We start from the raw sequence: 19622 nt of genomic DNA on the forward strand, positions 1-19622 counted from the left end.
CAGGATGCCAACCAATAATTGCATAAGAAGTGACAGCGTTACAAATAACCATTTCGCAGCATCACAATAGTACTTGATTCGGGCTAGAATCATCTCTGGATGCTAAAACTACTGTATAAAAGTTGATGAAAATAGAATATTTACACAAAATACAATAATGAATAATAGTGAATGCTACAGTGAAGAAACCTGGCAGGAACCAGCTTTGCTAAGGGAGCCAGGTTGATGTCGCTAAAACTGTAGCAAACTGATAGCATGTGCCTCCTGATATGAGGTACCTACACTGCAACCTTTTCAAAATCTAAACCTCAGTCCAATCATAAGGAAACATTACAAAGGCCCCAATAAAGGACAAAATGCAAGAAATGTCAGTGTCATGAACAACGAAGAGAGTCTCAAGACACATGACAAGCAAAGGTGATGCATGGTCCTGGGTTATTAGTTAGGACAAAGCAATGGCTAGAAAAAATGTTACTAGAGCAATTGGTGAAATTTAAACATGGACTACATGTTAGACAATAGCACTGAACTGACGTTAAAAATCCTGAACGTGATCACTGTGATTATGTCAAAGAAAAACAACTTAAAAAGGATAGAGGGCTACAGGGTCTTCAGAGCTGCAACTTATTTTCAAGTATGTCAACAATAATGATAGCAACAAAAGTGCTAATAACATGTGTGCATGCATACATACCTACATATACAGTCACCTACATGCCACATACATATATGTGAGGAGGAGCAGAGATAAACACGCCAAAATATGCATCTTTGGGATACTGGTGGTTTTACGCTAGTCATTTCTAAGAAATGAAAGACTCGGGAGAAACCGTTGACCTTCCCCTCGATGCCTAACACAATTCAGGTGGAGGACCTGCTGCAGAGGGGAGCGCTCGTCCTCGGCAACCACAGTGTCACAGGAACCAGGAGCGACGGACAGAGAGGGACCTCGCCAGGCCAAGCTGACCCAACTCCTCTCCGTCTCCCATCGTTGAAGACGGCCCAGCAAACAATGACTCAAGGAACATTTGCTTTTCCCTCCCCTTTGAAGTGCCCAATCACAGCCCCCTCCTCCCCAGCACTTCTCCCCTCACTGAGGATGGCATATGAGCCTTCACTGCGGGACACCTTCTCGGGTCTTCAGGTTTCATGTTCTCATGGACCCCCATCTGTACACACATAATAAATTAGGTCATTTTATCCTGCTAATTTCTTATGTCAATTTCATTATTAGTTCAGCCAGAAGAACCTAGAAGGGTAGAAGGAAAAGAGAGAGAACACCAACATGTAATTAACCGTGGAGAGTATTTAGGAACTCAGTTGCACTGTTTGCAATATTTCTACAAGTTTGGACACCCCCACCCCCTCTCCCCCCAAAAAATTAAAACCTGCATTTTTAAAATTGTGCTTCTGAGATTAGTTTATTTTTGCTTAAGCCTGTGTGCTGGTACAGATCTGAGATTGTTCTCAGCTATATTCTCTCTTGATTGCTATTTTCCTGTTAAAAACATGGCAAACAGAAAGGAGAAATCCCACTTGCTCTTCAGGTCTGATTGCTTGCCGGTACAAGATGATTCCCTGTGGCATCGCTTTTACTGCTATTTTGGGTCCCCTGTTAGGCGCCTCAGATGTGTGGGATCCTACCACCTCCTCTGAGAGGTGCCTTCTGCCAACTGTCTTTTGCTCAAATACAGGGCTCCCATACCTGTTTCCTCGGTTGTGTTACCAATTTTGAACTTGTCACTCAGGAAGATAAATACTTATTTGTAACGGTCTGTACACCAACTTACTTTAACTATTAACCATTGGTTTCTTTGTAGGAAAATTTTTTTAAATGTTTTTATTGATTTTTTTAGAGACAGAGGAAGGGAGAGGGATAGAGAGAGAGAAACATCAATGAGAGAGAATCACACATAGATCGGCTGCCTCCTGCACGCTCGCTACTGGGGACCGAGCCTGCAACCCAGGCATGTGCCCTGACCGGGAATCGAACCTGTGACCTCTTGGTTCATGGGTTGATGCTCAACCATTGAGCCACACTGGAGGGGCTGTTTGTAGGGAAATATGAGGAATGTTGTATTGGGATAAACCGTTCCGGGTAAGAACATGTGCTCACTGCTGGCGGGTCATTTCTTCCTCTCCATCTCCTCGCCTATCCTTAGGGCCTAGGACAGGTCAAAGCTCATCATCTGTGTGCAGGAAACACTTCCTGGATTCTACCTGGTAATTCTGACTATTCTTTGTTGGAACTTTAAAATATAAAATATCTGAGCTGGGAGGGACCTTGGGGAGGGCGGCAGGGAGAGGAAGATCATCTGGCTTTTCAGTGGGAGCTACTTCGTTTCTTTCATTTTTAACAATATATTTATTGATTTCAGAGAGGAAGGGAGAGGGAGAGAGAGAAACATCAGTGATGAGAGAGAATCATGGATCAGCTGCCTCCTGCACGCCCCACACTGGGGACGGAGCCTGCAACCCAGGCCTGTGCCTTGACCGGGAATGGAACCGTGACCTCCTGGCTCAGCGGTTGAGTGGTTCATAGGTCCACGCTCAACCACTGAGCCGCGCCAACCAGGTGGGAGCTACTGTCTTTGCTGTCGGCTGGCAGGAGCTAGAAGGAACGTTCTGGAAGCAGAGCTTCTGCACTCCGACTCTGAACTGGATGCTCCCTGAAGATCGCGGAGCACCAGCCTGCGGTGCAGCCGTTCTGAAGCACCAGTGGCAGTTTGGAGGCTGCAGATTCCGAGGTCTTCGTCTCGACATGGCTTTGTCACTGCACAGAGACAGCCGGTACCACTCCGTCACCCAGCACGAGGAGGCGAGCCCAGATGAACAGAGAATCCGCAGCTTATGGCTCCCGGGCTATGGCGCTCCCTGCAGACCCGCCACGGGCTGGCATCAGGGTCAGGAACCAGCCTGAGGAGCATCTGCCCTGCGGCTTTTCACTGCGCGCCAGGCAGAGGAATGTGCGCTGATGGCACCAAAAGAACTGAGAATGCGGCGACAGTAAACGCGCCTTCTGCCCCGGGCACGCTGTTGCCACAGGACGCACTGAGTGCTGCCTGGCATTTGTGAGCCTGTTTGCTCCCCTCCCTCCTCTCTCGGCTCCATCATGCAGTCCTCGCGGGTGGAACACAGACTTCCAATGAGACAGCTGCTCAGATGTGTGCAGACCAGTGAGCCGCCCCTAGTAATGGGGGCTGTGTGAAGGCCTCCCCACGGCCTGCAGCCCACACAAGGCTCCCGGGAAGGATCCCCCCTCCCTCGCTGGGGGGAACCCCCAAAGCCCCAGTGTGCATTGCATCATTGCGCTAAAACATACCCTTTCCAAAAGGTTAAGGAAGTGAGAAGCGCTCTTAATGGTGAGGGTTAGCGCACTCATTTCCTGCATCAGGTCTATGGGACAGAAAGGAAGAGAGGGGAGCTCACAGGAGACGCGCTATGCTGTCGGAGGAATGCGCTCTCAAGCATTTCCTTGCCTTCAGCGCCGGAGCTCCTCTTGCTCTTTTTCTGTCTCTGCCTGAAGAGCCTGATTTCCCAGTTTTCTGTGGAGCGGTCATCTTGGATACAGCTTTGAAAGTCTTTTGTTAGGAAAGTCTGTGCATTTTGGCTTTTTATAGTCTCAAATATATAAAAAATAAAATAGTAAAGTAGCTCTGTGCGTAGCAATGCTGAAGTTTTATGTGTGTTATCTAGTTAGACATTTGCCTCTTTATTTTCTGGGCAACGCAGCATTAGAGAGACGTCTCTAACAGAGTCATGCACGTGTCATTCATCTTCACTATTGACTCCAAAAGGCAGGCAAATACAGGCAACGGATAGAAACCAACGTGAAAATAAAAAAACACCGTCTGAGTTGAGCCTTTGAGGATATGCGTTCACAGACACCTCACACTGGGTTGAAACCATCCAATTAGGAAGGCAGGAGTAGGGGCCAAGATTTTAAGTGAGAAAAGTGAGGTACAGAGGAATCACTGTTCGCGCCCTCCCGTGGGTGTGCTGGGGAGCTGGTGACAAACCAGCCAACACGGGGAGCAGAGTCGGGCTAGTGAGCAGGCATGAAGAGGAGGAGGAGGCCCTCGGGACATGAGCAGGAAGGAAATGTGGTTTCGAGAGTGTGGACACTGGGCCTGCCCTTCTGTGATGCCCCGTTAGCCACCTCTCTGAACCTCAGCTTCCTCTTCTGAGAAGAGGGGGGCATGCCCACTGCCTCACAGAACTGGAGAAACACACCCGTGTGCCTGGCGTGCTTGCCACACCGCCTGCACTGAACACTCAACACGTGCCGTGTGTTATTATTCGAGGAATTTCTCATTTCAGCCTGCATGATTTCTGCATTTGCCTAGCGATATGGATTTCAAATTCTGATCGATTCCACAGTATCTTCGGATCTCGCTCAAGGAAAATCGTTTGTATTTTCCTGAACAACAGCTATAATAAATTTAACGGCAAAGATAACAATACCAACTCGCTACAAGCAGTATGTGCACCCCATCAGTGACTGTTCGCTGTGAGCGCTTTTCCCCAGGAATCAGGATGGGCTCCTCCTCGGGGCTCCCACTGGCACCAGGCCTCTCCGTGTGAACAAGAGCGGCACCAGCCACGGCTTATGGCTAACGTCTCACGAAGAGCCAAAGCATCGCCTTGACCTCACTGACAGGAGTCTCCAGGTCCACAGTTGTAGATGTGAAGACACGGTGCCGCTGTTCCTAAACATGCTATGATCTTGCCCATCGAACCTCTAGTCCAAGTTCATTCACCCATTTATTCAGTCACATTCCTGTCAGTCATTCTGCATTATGGGCCTACGGGCAGATCAGCGATCCCAGCCTCTCCTGGCAGGGAACAGGTCTCCTACAAGAGAAACAGGTCAATCAATGCCACCGACAGGCAACCCGTGAATCCTATCGAGCAAAGCCTGCACATGTCTCCATGCACATTGACGTGGTTTTAGCATCCATTCAGAACTCCTGTCCCCTTCCCAGCCCCCCGAGACAGAAACCAGCTGGTGGAGAGGATGAGTCCCAGGAGGGTCAGGCCCAAATGAAGTATCCAGAGTGATCACGAATGGGGCAGTAATCCTCAGAAATATCTCTGTACTGAGTACCTAGCATGTGCCCAGAATTACTTCTACCTAACCACCTAGTCAACTCATTTCCCAGATAGTCCAGAGACCACACATCTGAGCACCTGCCCCAAAATAGAGTCCTACCAGAAGGGAGGAGGACGCCAAGATGGAGTGAAGATAATTTTAAGACGGGAAGCTGAAAATCCGGCCGTGGCATCAGGGCGGGTTATAAGCATGAGAACGCCCATCTGTCCTGCCACCCTCGCGAGGTGTAGTGAGTGGCTGACCACCCACCCCCACACTAAGACGGGGCTCGGTGCACAGTCACTAAAGACCAGGCAGAGAACCTCAGCTCGGGCCTCCCCTGCTCTCCGTCAAGGAAGGATGACAAGGGACGGGAGTGATAACAGCCACCTTTGTCCTCCCGCCCAGCGGAGTCAAGCAAAAGTGACATCAAATATTCATGAAAAGTCAGAGGGCCCTTGAGCTTCTGGATGGTGCAATATCAATAGAAGCCTCAGGATTTTACTGACAAGGAAGGCTTGCTTTCCCTCGCTCAGAAACCACAGCCTCGGTCTTCTGCTCAGACGTAAACGATGCCTTTCATTAGCCCACCTTCCAAAGGAGCCCACACAGAGGCAAAGAGAAACAACAACACAACACACCCACAGGCTTCGCATAAGGTACTGCACAGGACAGAGTGTCATCTCAGGGCATCTTCCCCGCCAGGCGCCGCCCCTCCTCAGAGCTCCATGTGTCAAATCCGCCGAGATACAAGCTCTGCCGTTAACACTGAGTGAGCATAACCCTAGCAGTGCCCACTGTCTCATGGATCGCATCCACTCTCTAAGACAGCCTTTTATTTTAGCATCCCTTCTTGCTGACTACATCGAATTGGTTGGCTCGGTCATCAATCAAGCTTTCATTTATTTTAAAATGAATATTGAGTGCCTTGTTTTCACTAAAAAATAAATAAATAAATAAATAAATCCTGGGTTCTGTGAGCAGACAGAACTGGGTTCGAGGTTTTGTCCCATTATTTAATAGTTTGGGGGACACTGGGCAAGTAACCTAACTTCTCTCAATCAATGTTTCTACACAGTCAAGTAGGGATCAAAACATTTATCTTAGAAAGCTGTTGTGAAGAGCAAATAACTTTCAAAACATACATGGTTAGTACTCAACAAATGTTGTTTTCTCCATGTTTTTATGTGCTATGGAGCTTGAAGATGAATAAGAAATAGCCCAGCTGGTGTGGCTCAGTGGTTGAGTGTTGATCTATGAATCAAGAGGTTACCGGTTCAATTCCCGGTCAGCGCACATGCCCAGGGTTGTGGCCTCGAACCCCAGTAGGGGGTATGTAGAATGCAGCCAATCAATAATTCTCTCTCATCATTGTTGTTTCTATCTCTCCCTCCCTCTCCTTTCCTCTCTCTCTAATATCAATAAAAACATATTTTTTAAAAAAAAAATATATTCCCTCCAGGGGAATCTTATCAGTTAAAAAGGGAAATGATTCAAATTATAAAAATAAGTATAATGCACTTAGAAATGATTCGTGATAGAGAAGATAAAGAATGCTCTTTTGGGTCAAATGAGAGATAACATCTTGTTAGAGGGTCAGAGGCGATTCCTTGAGGGAAGGAGCTGTTGAAGTTAAGGAACTTGCTGAGGATGGGCAGACAGGCGGGAGGCAGGGGCTTGGTGCGGGAGGTAGTAGGGGCCTTCCCAACCACGGGGAAGGCTGGACGATGATGGTGACGAGATGGCGGCAATGACAGCGGCGATGATGATAATGGCAATGCCGGTGATGGCAGCACTCGCTCCAGCTCACTATGTTCCAGACACTTGTCTAAGCTCGCGCACACAGTCACCACTTTCATCCTCAGAGCGATCCTGCGACGAGGCTGGGTCCCAGAGGCGCTAAGTTCCTGCTCAGGGTCACAGAGCCAGGATGGCAAGGCAGGCGGTCTGTCCATGGAACCCATATTCCCACCCACTACCCAGACCACTTCTCTAACAACAACACACACACTGCCCAGGGTTCCACCCCTTAACAACCACCTTCACAAATTAGTAACTGCCACCTTGAATCAATGAATCCGTGCTCATTGCACCCCTTCATTTTCTTATCTGATAATGAAGGCAGAACTCTTTCCACGGCATTGAAAGACTGTGACTATTCACTTGTGCTTTAGCATTATTTCATTTAACATTATTTCATACATTGTAATTAGATCTGAACTCATTCAGGGAACCCTGCCGATACTGGCAACAAGGCAGCTGATGGAAACATCCATGTGTTACCGTGCGTTTCCAAGGGTGATCTTCTCTAAAGTGTTAGTAGATGCTAAAGAAAAAACTCCAGAAAGTAAGAAAAAAGGGGGAGGGAAGAACAGAGGTGAAAGCAGCGATCTCTCAGTGACCCAGCAGGTGAGGGTACTGTGGTGGGAAAAGTCGTGGAGGACGTCGGCTCTTGGGCCCGCTCCCTCCATCAGCTGTGCACTTGGGTCTCCTAACCTTTTAGGAGTCGGAACACAAAGGTTTGAAGATTCTGCTGTTTTGGTTTGATGACCATTTACAACTGTACAAATTCAAAAGCCCTGAAATCCACATTCAGTCACAATGTAATGTCTTCATGTGGTACTTGTTTAAGATATGATAACTCAGAGAGTTTTTAACTATCTTTTTGGAGTCACTTTTCATATTTCCAGTAACTGACAGAATTGAAGGATCGGTGAAAATCACCCGAAACACCGATGTCCACTGCGCTGCAGAGGCTCTGGTAGCCAAAGAAGGAAACCATAATCGAAAAACCAAGTTCCCAACCTTTTCACCCAAAGCCGGTTATTTCCTCTCTCACACTGCAACCTCACTTCTAACGGTCCATGGTGTTTAACTTATAAAAATGAATATGAAGTCTTTTGAATTTATCATATATTAGTATATGTCTATAACACAAAGACAATTTCAAGAAAAGCAATCGCATCCCCATATGCCAAAAAGGTAGCCATTTAGATAAAACAACTTCCTATGATATGGCATAAGGGGGCATTTAAAATATTCAACTCTCACTAAGTTAAACTTAGATATTTTCTTTGATTTCCGAAAGAGACTGAAATTTTAAATATTAGGTATGATGTTGGTTTCATTTATAAGCCCAGAAAGTAGTTTACTCGTCTCTCTGTCTGATTATCACCATTTACCTTCATTACGGGAGCGCATGATAACTGCTTTGATTACCGGTTTGCCAATTACACAGTCAACACCAATCAACCAGAATGAACTGCTTAAGGACCCAATGGCAGAAAATGAAAACTTTTTCCAAATAATTATCACAATTTCTATATAATTATTTCATATGTGGAAATAAAATCCTGCGAGTGTTGAAATGATTTGAAATATGCAAGAAGTGGAAGCTGGAAAGACTAAAAGTGGGGGAGTAAGAATGATGATGATGATTTCTATCATCACAAGGACATTGAACTATATGTGGACACTCCATGGCCACATCCCAGCATTCGACCACAGACCCCTAACATTTACAGAGTAAAACCTACAGTGTCAAGTAAAAAATAAAAGCTTACACTAACAGCCTGGAATAAGTATTATTAGATTAATCAAGACACTACTTTTGTCTTGAATTTATTTCTATTCCAAAGTTTAGAAACTATTTGAACACATTTTTCAATAAGGAAAATATAAAGCATTTGGGAACTTTTTAAAGAAAACCACGGGGCAAAAATATTTAGTTGTCAGAAACAAAACTATGTTGTTTTTTTAATTTCCTGTATTATGATACTCTACCCGCAAGCTACTGGTCTATGTCATTTCAATAAATACTTGAGGAGCAATTAGATGGCAAAGCTTTTCTTTCCCCCCAGAAAATCTAATATAAACATGTCACTCCTTTTTACTCCACTAGAGGGCAGTCTCTCAAAACGAGGGCTGGATCATGTATTTGGCCTATTTTTGACCTGTTGATAAATTAATCCTATGTTCCGTTCTTCTCAATAACATGTTTCTCTACTATACTAATTACTAATTGAGGTTATAAAACATGCATTTTTAAAAATTGCTATTTACTCACAGGTGTTCTTTCAGAAATACACACGGCTATGCTTTTCTGGGTTTCTTTTCCCAATTTCTGATAACTCAAAAAATGTTTTACTTATGTAGTGCACATTGTATATTTTCCAGGAAAATGTACATCAGAGTCAATAGGTCTAAGAATGAAGAAATATTGCTTTCTTCAGTATTTAATATGTTACAGTTGAAACACTGCCCCAGAAGAGTAAAACATACACCCCAAACACACACACACACACACACACACACACACCACCAACACATGCACCCACGCGGATGCGGCTGGCAGATTACTTGCATCCCATAAGGAGAAGTAAGTGAATGTAATTGGAAATACATATTTTTCAAAACACCCCCTTCATATGCCAATGTTTGTGAGTTATAGAGAGAAGCAAAGAATGTATGCGTTATTTTAAAAATCTGTCAATCCAGATAAGAAATGCCATTGCTTCAAAGAAAAATGTTACTGAACAGCAAGCAATATGCCGACTTAAGTAGGACCTATAGCGACGCAAATGCCACTCACAGTTGCAGGCAGCCCTTCCTGCATGATGGGGCCCTGGTGAACTCCACCGGCGGCTGGCAGAGTGGGAGGCTCTGAGGACCCCCCTCCCCGCCCCCTCCTGCCCCGCCCCCGCCCCAGTGTTCTTAACATTTGGGAAATTCTCCTAAGGAGTGCGCCCTGCTATTTTCAGGGAGAAAACAGTTTCTCTGAAAGCCTGATAACCTAAAAAATGGGGAAACTTGTCCAAAAATTCCTCCCCCTCAAAAAAAAAAAAAAAAGAAAAAGAAAAAGGAAGGATAGAAAGGAGGGAGGGAGGGAGGCAGGCAGGGAGGCAGGGAGGGAGGGGGCCGGTCCTGGGGAAATGTGCAAACCTGTTTCATTTATTTGTATCCTAAGCAGCGGAGGCACAGGACAGACAGGTCTCTTCAGCCAACCAGACGGGCGCAGCTGCGAGCGCTCCCTCCCGGCCGCCCGAGCGATTGGCTCCTCCCGGGAGCGAAGGGCGCTCGGTTATTAAGGAGCGCGGCGCGGGCGGCGCCCAGTCGGTGTGACAGCTGATGGGGTGAGCGATGCGCCACTAGCCGCCATGGGCACGCGGGGCCGGCAAGCGGGCGCCCGGGCGCTGCCCGCCCTGGAGGGTGAGCCCCAGCCTGGGCGCTGAGGGCGCTGCCGCCGGAGGGGCCGAGCCGCAGCCTCTGCCGCCCTCCCCCTCGGAGCCCGCGGAGCCGGGGGCGCGCACACCTCCAGCCCGTGCGGCGGACACTCCGCTACACCCGCACCTCTCCACGCACCACCATGTGATTCCCGCCCGAGGCGCGGCGAGCACACGCGGGGACGGAGGGCTGCGCGGGCCGGGGCCGCGGGGCCAGGTAAGTTTCACGCGCGCCTTTCGGGGGTTCGCGCCGCTGCTGGCTCCGGGCTCCGCGGGTGCGTTCACTCCGCGGTCCGTCTGCTGTGATGTTTTCTTCCGGTCTCAATTCTAAGAGCCTTTTTTCCCTTCCCTTTGACTTTTGGGCAGAAATGGAGACGCAGAAGCCCCGGGGCGGGCTCTGAGCCGGCCTGGCCCTGTGCTGGCTGCTCCTGCACGGTCTCCCAGCGGAACCCCTCGGAGGCGGCCAGGGCGAGAGGCAGGCAGAGCTGGGGCGAGGGAGGCAGGGAGCGAGGAGGGAGCGGGGACAGAGGAGAGGAGAGGAGGGGGCAGGGAGCCGCCGGGCTTCCCCCTTCTTCGCATTCTTTGCGATGAAAAGCGGAGCACACACCATTCTGTGGTTCGCGCCCATCCCCCAAACGGGGCATTTTCCTCGCTTTCGCCGGGGGATGCGGACGGAGCCGCCGCTGCTGGAAGTCCGGGGCTGACACCACGGAGCCGAGTGGGGAAGGGGTGCCAGTGCCTGCCTGCCTGCCAGGCTGCCCGAGGGATCGTCCCCTCCTGGGGGAGCAGCCCCGCGGGCGGCTGGAACGCAGGTTCCCGGTTCCGTTTCCGAGGCCGGCGAGCTCCCGCCGCGGCCGCGCTCCCTCTGCCGGGACTGCGCTGGGCGGCTGAGTTCCCCTCGTGGACTCGTTTTTCACAATATGTCCTTGTTTCCGGGCCTCCGGCTCCAGGGAAGGCAGGCAGCGACAGGCGCAGAGCCTCCCTGACGGGGGAGAAGAGGGATCATGAGAAAATAAGGGAGGAAGGCCTGGAAGTGTCCCCCCAGAACACGGGGCCCGGGTCCTGTGACGGACATGGCTCCTGAGCTTCAGAGGCAAACGGACAGACTTACTCTCCGGAAACCAAGCGCATCCATGGAGCGTGATTCGTGGGGCTCAGTGGGGCGAATGGGTACTTCCAGGCTCCAGGCTCGTAAAAGGAATCGGCTTTCAGAGAGAGGCGCCCATGGATCGTGGGTGCTCACCGCCCCCTTACGGCCCTGCAGACACGGAGCCTGGCCGCCCTCCTCTCGCCCCACTCACCCCCCAGTTCATTAGGTCGCTTCCTTCAAACCGCAGGAGATTTTTTTCCTGCAGCTGCGCTTTCAGAGTTGTCATTGGCTCCCCGGTTTCTGAGAGGAGCCCGAAAAACCAACCGATAATAACGAGTCACTTAGATCCTGCCACTTTCCCGTAAATGTGTCAAAAAAAACACCGGCCGGCTTACAGTATGTAATGTAAGGAGACAATTAATTGCGGTGACCTTTGTTAACGGCGGCGGTAAGGCAGGCCTGACAGGGTGCCAGCGGCTTCGATTTCCCGAGTTTCCCCGAGCGGAATGAGCGAGTTTAAGGCGAGGGTTCCTCTCTCGGTGACAGATGAGCATGAACGGCGGCGCTGAGCTGGGCGGGCGGTGCGGGCGGGCTCGCTCTGCCTCACACACACAGGCGTCCACAGGAGGCACAGGACTTGCCGCCTATGGCCCAGGGAAGCCGCGTGCACTGGCTCTGCTGCATCCCCCCAAGTGCTCCTGACCCAGAGGACTGCCCGAGGGAGACAGGCCCCTCCCCAGGCGGGCGGACTGGTGCAGACGCAGCACTGCAGCACTGATGGGGTGTCTCTCGGAGCTTCTTCCGGGGAAACTTTTCATCCCAAACACACCTGCCCGGCCCATTATGAAATGGCAATCGACGCCCCCCGGGAACAGCAGACTTGAGCCCTAACCCAGGTAAAGCCACATACATAGCCTGTGGATTACAGAGGTCCATAGTGTGTCCACTGGAGTCCGAGAAACACGCTGGGTCCAGGCCCTGGGGATGTCACCGGGTGTGTGCCCAGAGCCTGGTGAGCTGATCCACACCCACCCAGGCCAGGTGATGGACCGGTGAGCATGCCTGGAAGACGTAACCTTGGTCCACCCCCCTGTCTCGTGGCTTTGCCATAAATAATAGCTTTCAGCAAGACAAGCTTAAAGCACCATCTCTTCAGGGAGTGCCTTGTCACAGGCAACATGCTGAGTTAGAATACAGACGAGTGGGTGGGATTTTTTGTCTGGTGGTGGCCGTTGCTGTTGATGGCTTAACAGACAGTGTGATCAGCTTTCTAGGCCGGCAACGTAGGGATGGAAGGAAAAGGTGATCAGCTTAGGATTCACTAACTGTATTTTATTCTTTCTTTGGTTTTTTTTACACCTACTGCGCCCCACCCCCTCCTTTAACCACAAATGAGTTTGATGTTTAACTTTCCCTCACTCTCACCCTAATTTTTTTCTGGCGTGAAATTCCTAGGTGATGTGGCATTGTGGTATTTATTGCAAACTAAAGAAGTTGATCAGAAAGGCTTAGTACTGAGTTAGAAAGTACCACTTCTGTACGGTAAACATGACTGAACTGGCAGCCCCTGAAGATGGTCGGAGACGAGGTGTGTGCTGGGGAATGGGAACGAGATCATGCACAGAAGCTAACAGCCTGGGAGAAATGGGCCCTCCCTCCAGCCTGGGGAAGGGTGCCCCCAGGGAATCACCAAAACTGTGAGAGCTCCAGCCAGTCTGGGGAAGCACTGGGCGGGCCTGCAGCCCCACAGTGCTCCCGGGAGGCCTGGTTCCGAGGTGCAGCCACCTGTGCAGCCCGCGCAGGTCTCCTGGGATTAAAAAGAGCAGATGGCGGTGCGGCCGGGCACTAGAGGAGCTGTGAGCGCTGTCACAGGTGAGGCTCCGACACTGGCTGTGCAGCGAGACGAGGGCAGCACCTCCTGCAGCCACGGGACATGCATCCCACACGGGGCCGGGGAGCCCCTCCCGCCTCCCTCTGATACAGTGAGGTCTGCTGAGACCGCCAGGAAGTAGAGTAGGATCAGTCACCCCTTTGGCCGCAATGTACAGGGAAATCAAATTCTAATACAGAGCAAGTAGGTGGTGCCAGAGGGCAGGGAAAGTCCCAGGCGGATGGCAATGTTCTCTTGAACCTGGTGGGAGGGTCGAGAAGGTCTCAGCAGGCGCCGTGTAGAGGGCGTTCCATACAGAGTCAGCAAAGGGCACACCAGGCTCATCTAGAATCTCAGGGGAGCAGCATGGCACCTGCCAAGCCATCCACTATATTTGCATAATTGTCAGGTTTGCATGTAACCATTCACTGTGATGTTTATTTATCTTTAGGCCATGATGAGGGAGGGCTATATTTTTAAAGCTGTAATTCATGAAAGCACATTACACAGCTTCAGCGTAGGGAGCGATGAAGGGGAAGGTGTTTTCATTGAATAACGGGATGTTTGTGTTGAAGGGGACCTTGAGTGGACAGTCTGAGAGCCCATTTCACAGGTGAAGAAACTGAGGCCCAGAGGCTTTACCATCCTTGCCCCAAATACACAGCTTTATCTTGGAGGCCTGGGCAGGACGCTTTAGAGTGCACCCCACTAAAACTCTGCCTACTCAGTTTTTCAAAGATAGTTTTTGTTTTGTTTGTTTTTTAAAGATGGGGGAAGCTCAGAGATATGTACCAAAATAAAATAAAATACATAGGAAATGTCTTTCCAGATTTGTTGAGTATATAACATCCAAATCACACACACCTGTAATTCATCTTTTGGATATATTCTGTAATGAGTCATAAACATGAGAGCTTTGTCCTGTTCTTAAAACACCTGAGTAATAATACTGCTATCAGCCCTAACCGGTTTGGCTCAGTGGATAGAGCATTGGCCTGAGGACTGAAGGGTCCCAGGTTCGATTCTGGTCAGGGGCATGTACCTTGGTTGCGGGCACATCCCCAGTAGGGGGTGTGCAGGAGGCAGCTGATCGATGTTTCTCTCTCATTGATGTTTCTAACTCTCTATCCCTCTCCCTTCCTCTCTGTAAAAAATCAATAAAATATATTTTTTAAAAAATACTGCTGTCAGTCACCCACAGAGATTCAGCTACTGACCATCCACTGCAAGTCTGTCCAGGGCTTCTGACGACCCCCACACCATTCCTGATGAGGGAGGGTTCCGCTGTGATGTTTGAAGGCGCTCACTGCGCCCTCTTCATACACAATGTCCGTCCTCAGGACCCACCCTCACACCTCAATGCGGACCTCCTAGGGACAGCATCCCCCTCTCCCTCTCTCTGCCCCCACCCCACCCCACCCCACCCTGCCCTTTCATTTCCAAATGTGGAGGGACAGCCTTTGTAGGCACCTCCTTAATTCCTCAGCCCTATTTTTTTTCATTGGCAAATGTCTCCCCGTTTCTAAATGTGCTCCCCAAATTTTGCTTAAGATGATAGTAATTAACTGACGCAAAAACTTGGGGGAAGGAAAGAGGATACAAAAATTAACAGCATAATTGTGAATGCTCATTGGGAGCTATACCGTTCTCTGTGTGATTTATCCTCACCCGGGGATATTTTTTCCCCATTGATTTCTAGAGAGAGAGTGGAAGGGAGGGAGGAGGGAGAGAGAGAGAAACATCAATGTGTGAGAGAGCGAGCGATTGGTTGCCTCCTGCACATGCTCCTACTGGGGCTGGGGATCCTGCAACCAGGGTATGTGCCCTTGACCAGGAATCGAACCCCTGCCCCTCCCATCCATGGGTGGCATTCTAACCACTGAGCCCACCTGGCCAGGGCGTGGGACCATATCATTCACATGGACTTTTTCAACAATGACATTTGCTTCCTTCTCACCACCACCTGGTGAGGGATATGGTGACAGTCACCTGTGTTTGGAGACTGGAGAAGGAGGCTCGGGGTTAGAGGGCTGACATGTGGGGCATGAGGTCTCCTGACTACAATGCCGGGCACTGCACTGACCATGGCACTGCCTGGCTCTTTGGGAGCCTGTGAGTGAAGATCCAGTCCCGTTTCCCCAACTCCCAGCACTTCCTTCATGTCGTACACACTCCATGTGGGTAGGTTTTCACAAGAAAAATCTGCACTTCTTAATTTAACCCCCGGCGAATGATGTGCCCGCGTTAAACATGACAGACACAACCACCGTCTATTCTTGGAGAGAATGACTGCGTGTTCTCCTACCTCCTCACCCATATGTTTGTCTGACAGCATCCGCACTCTGATAAACAGATACTCGGCAAAGGCCTCCCGAAAGATGGGCAAGATGGGCGAGGAGACTACCCGGCCCGCTCCAGGCGGCCGGGACATGCTGAGCCAGGGCCTCAGAGTCACCTGAAGTCCCGCCCAGAAATGAAGCGCCAACCTAAGGCCCTTTCCTTGGCATCTCCCTCCTGGTTTGTCTGTCTTGGGGAGAAAATGACATACAAAGGCCTCAAATGCCAGTAAATCTCTCCACGTTTTCCTGAGAGCCCTTGCTAGGGGAGACCTTTGTCTTTCCAGAGTATATTGTCCTTGGACTAAATGAGAATCTCTTGGACACATGTCCTTCGGACTGTCGCCTCAAGCTTTACTCCCAGCAGGTGAGGCCTCACAGGTACCGGCCACTCTGTTTAGGCAGCAGGGTAAACACCACCATTTGTTCCAGGTCTGCATTTAAAGGCCCAGACCCCCACCCCCAAGACCCGCTGAACCACCAGTTAAAGGTTAAAGGCTTAGCATCCACAGGCAGCATTTTCTATATATGCCAGAGGCCTGAAACCCTGGAATTTATTCCCCGAGGAATAGGGGGAGGGGAGATGATTCCTGACCTCACAAAGCAGCCACTCCAGGGACTGAGCTTGCTCATGGGCCAGGGCCACCAATGGCCTTCATTCAGGAAGACTCGGAACCGGCCACACTTAGCAACGACATCAATACTATGGGTATTTGATCTGCAGGAGATATTTAGAGAGGCCTCATTTTCATTGTGGTAGAGAGGACTGATTTGTGCTTCTGAGAAATTTTCTCTAACTAATTACAAAATTAATACGATGACTATAAAAAAACAAAAGGCAAACATTTCAGCAGATTCATTCCGCTGGTGTAAACCTGGCTGCATGCTCTCTCTCAGTCTCGTAACACCGATAGGTCAAGGCATGTATGTGACATTGTCAGCTAATTCACAGCTGACTTTTGTTAAGAAAAAAATAAATAAAACCTCATAAAATGTTAGAAACAGACATGCATTTTCAGAGACACAGTTCCTCTGGGCCTTTAGTCATCAGGGTAGTCTCCTCATCGCTATCCTGACTAGGACATCCTGGTCTTCTCACTGTTCGCTGGTAGGGCCCCGGGCTCTACATTTCATTCTGTTCTCATCAAAAACCGGTCCCTCAGAAACACCAAACTCAGCATATTCTGCAAAGGGCACATGGGGACCGCATGGTCGGTATAGAAAGTTTAATGATTCCCAGGTACCTCTAGAGTCTAGACAGACCATATTCTGATTTCTCTGAAGGCCAGGGTCATTGGCCTCACACTGCCCAGGTCGAGGGCCCTGAGAACAAGACAGTGAGGGGAAGACATACAGGACTGAGCCTGGGTTACGCTGCTGGGTCGTTTAAGAGAAAGCACAATCCGATGGGAAGCGACCGCCAAGGCTCTCGCCATGTGAGAAATGAGTATGTTCTGAGCACTTCCGGAACCCGGGAGCTCTTTTCCTGCGAAGTCCTGAGTGAAAACCACACGAAATGTCCCCGTAAGATGAGCGTGGACTGTCTTCCCCGGCACGTCATCGCCTTGTGTGAGCGCCGGGCCCATTCGCTTGGGAAACACGGAATGTCTGTCTGTTCCTCTCACTGGGCTTTACCGCCCAGGCGTCTTTTGCACAAACACCGCAGCTGCTCCGCGTGTCAGAGGTGGTGCTCGGCTAACTGTGAAATCAGGGAGGCATTTGCCAAACTGCCATTTCCGGTTCTGAGCAAGCGAATCCCATGTAAATATCAAAGCCTCACCTTCTGTTTACATTCTAACCTGCGCCACAGTGCCTGCTGCTGGACCAAGGGGTCACAGGGATGAAGAATGAAATGTTGGATGCCATGCACTACTGTCAGCAGAGACCTTAAGAGTTCAGGTCACGTGATCTCTCGTAGCCCGCCCTTCACCGGCCAAGGGAATGAGCATGATAACATCAGCAGGTTTCGTCTTACATACGAGCATTTTCTCATCGACTCCTCCTAAGGAGCATATGAAGTAGGAATATTCTTAACCCTACTTAACAAGGGAGGCAAACCAGGCTCAGAGAAGAAAAGCAACCTGTCTCAACTAATCCCAGGAGCGGCAGAGGAGGAACCTGGGGCAGGTGGCTCCGAAGAAGCCTTTGCACACGGCGGCACTGCCTCTTGTGGGTGCTGCCTGTCGGGCCAGTCCACACGGCCTCCCAGGAGCCAGGTTCTCCATCAAAATGCACTCACCCCACTCATCACCGTGCTCATCCCGGGACATCATCTCTTTGTAGGCTCCACTCTGTCTCTTCCTTTCTAGTTGTTTCCAAGAGAAGAGAGATGACTTACTTATGCAGCGCAGTAACCGCACAAGGGAAAACGCAAGGGGCAGCTCGTAGGCCTCATTTCCCTACCTGAGACCTTACAGTCCCTCTGTGGGTGCACTTCCCCCCGTGGGCCCTTTCTTTCCTCGTGATGCTCCTTTAAACAAGGAATTACAGGGAGTCTGGATATTTCACTGCTCGTAGGATCATTAAGTTTCAAGACAATCCATCAACCCTGCTGAGTATTAATAAGCTCTGGGCTCAGCAACCTTAAATGATGGAGCTGTAAGCCCTGCTCCCACTGACCGTGCTGAGCAGACTCAGACTTCTGCAGCAGGTCCCACCCCAGCTGGGGGAGGACCTCAGCGTCCCTCCCCGGGTGACCCCCTCAAACAGCTCTCAGGACGTCCTCCACGTGGACTGTCCTACATGCCAAACGCTGAATGTAAAATGAAGGCCGGGATGTTGCTGAGTGGGGTTTCGAGAGTGGGTATCCATATACATTCTCTTTTCAGATTGAAGATGATGGTTGTTTTGTAAATTGTAAATCATTAGGCAACTGAAAAGTAAAATTCAAGTTGAAGGTGATTAAAGTGTCTGTGCCAACTCAACACATGTAAGGAATAAAGAAGAATACGTATAATTTCAAGTTAAACTTTTAGATTTTTTTTCCTGCTGCTTCTTACATTCACATACAACAAGGAAAAGAAGGAGAAGGAGGAGGAAGAGAAAGAGGAGTTCATGACCAACAGTTATGCATCACAGCCTGGACCCTGGTTAAGTGCTCACACACATCGCGTCACCTAACATCGCAGCTCCCTGAGGGCAGGGAGTCGGAATGGGAGCATCTGCCCAACTCCCCATGGCAGATCCTGACCCGAACCCGGAACCTCTGACTCCAAAGCCCATTCTGCTGAAACCATGCCACTGTGCCTCCCACATCACGTATTTGTTAGAGTTAGCACAACACATCTCCTTTGGGAAGCATTTAACTTTTTAGGCAGGAACATCCAACAACAGGCTCTTTCTACAGTTATAAGCGCCTCAGCCAAGACCAGAAAGCTACGTAATAATTCACCAGACTCCCCAGGGTGACCACACAGGGCACCCCAATTGCAGTCCATTCATAATACAGTGATCACTTCCCGGAATTCAATTAATCTACAATAAATGTTGAGCCGCGGACCTGCTACTTAAACTTCTCATTCATCTGTGAAGATTCAGAGGCACAGTGTGTAGAAAAGCGATGGTGGTTGAACTTCAGACGGACTTAGGAACATCTCAACCTATTGCTTCTGAGGGAACAGAAATCAGGGATGAAATAAGAGAAGTTTCTCTACCATAAATATCTTGCAAATTGAGCATGTACAAAAAAATGTTACCGCCCTATGCGTCACCCCTGAATGCCGCTCACCATATTTGGGAAATATGTGAAACTCATTGACATTTCCTATGTTTCATACACCGAGGAAAGAGGGTGAACACCTGTAAGTTCCAATCTGCCCCAGCCCGCCCCAGCCGCTACCTCCTCCCTCCACTCCTAGCCACACCCTCTGAAGGCAATGAGGTGCTGAGTCCTTAACCGCACTTAGGCTCAGCGCTTCCCTTCGGACATAATTATGTCTAATTATAAACCGATGTCCTACTCCAAACTTCATAGAGATTTCTATAAATGTTTGAAAGGAAAGATAATCTAAAT

At 49.6% G+C, this 19622-nt stretch overlaps 2 protein-coding genes across 2 annotated transcripts in view; one reads left to right on the top strand and one right to left on the bottom strand.

Moving 5' to 3' along the window:
- The window catches only part of IMMP2L (inner mitochondrial membrane peptidase subunit 2), a 473548-nt gene that overhangs the window by 216895 nt on the left and 237031 nt on the right, over positions 1-19622 (bottom strand). The window lies entirely within an intron of this gene.
- The window catches only part of LRRN3 (leucine rich repeat neuronal 3), a 34537-nt gene continuing 25135 nt past the window's right edge, over positions 10221-19622 (top strand). Inside the window, exon 1 of the mRNA XM_070424801.1 lies at positions 10221-10531. The gene's annotated coding sequence lies outside the window, so the exon portion shown is untranslated. The remainder of the gene's footprint in view (positions 10532-19622) is intronic.

Source organism: Myotis yumanensis, unplaced genomic scaffold, assembly GCF_028538775.1.
Source record: "Myotis yumanensis isolate MYYU_CA2020_CCGP unplaced genomic scaffold, mMyoYum1.0.hap1 SCAF_9, whole genome shotgun sequence".
In the NCBI taxonomy this organism is placed as follows: domain Eukaryota; kingdom Metazoa; phylum Chordata; class Mammalia; order Chiroptera; family Vespertilionidae; genus Myotis; species Myotis yumanensis.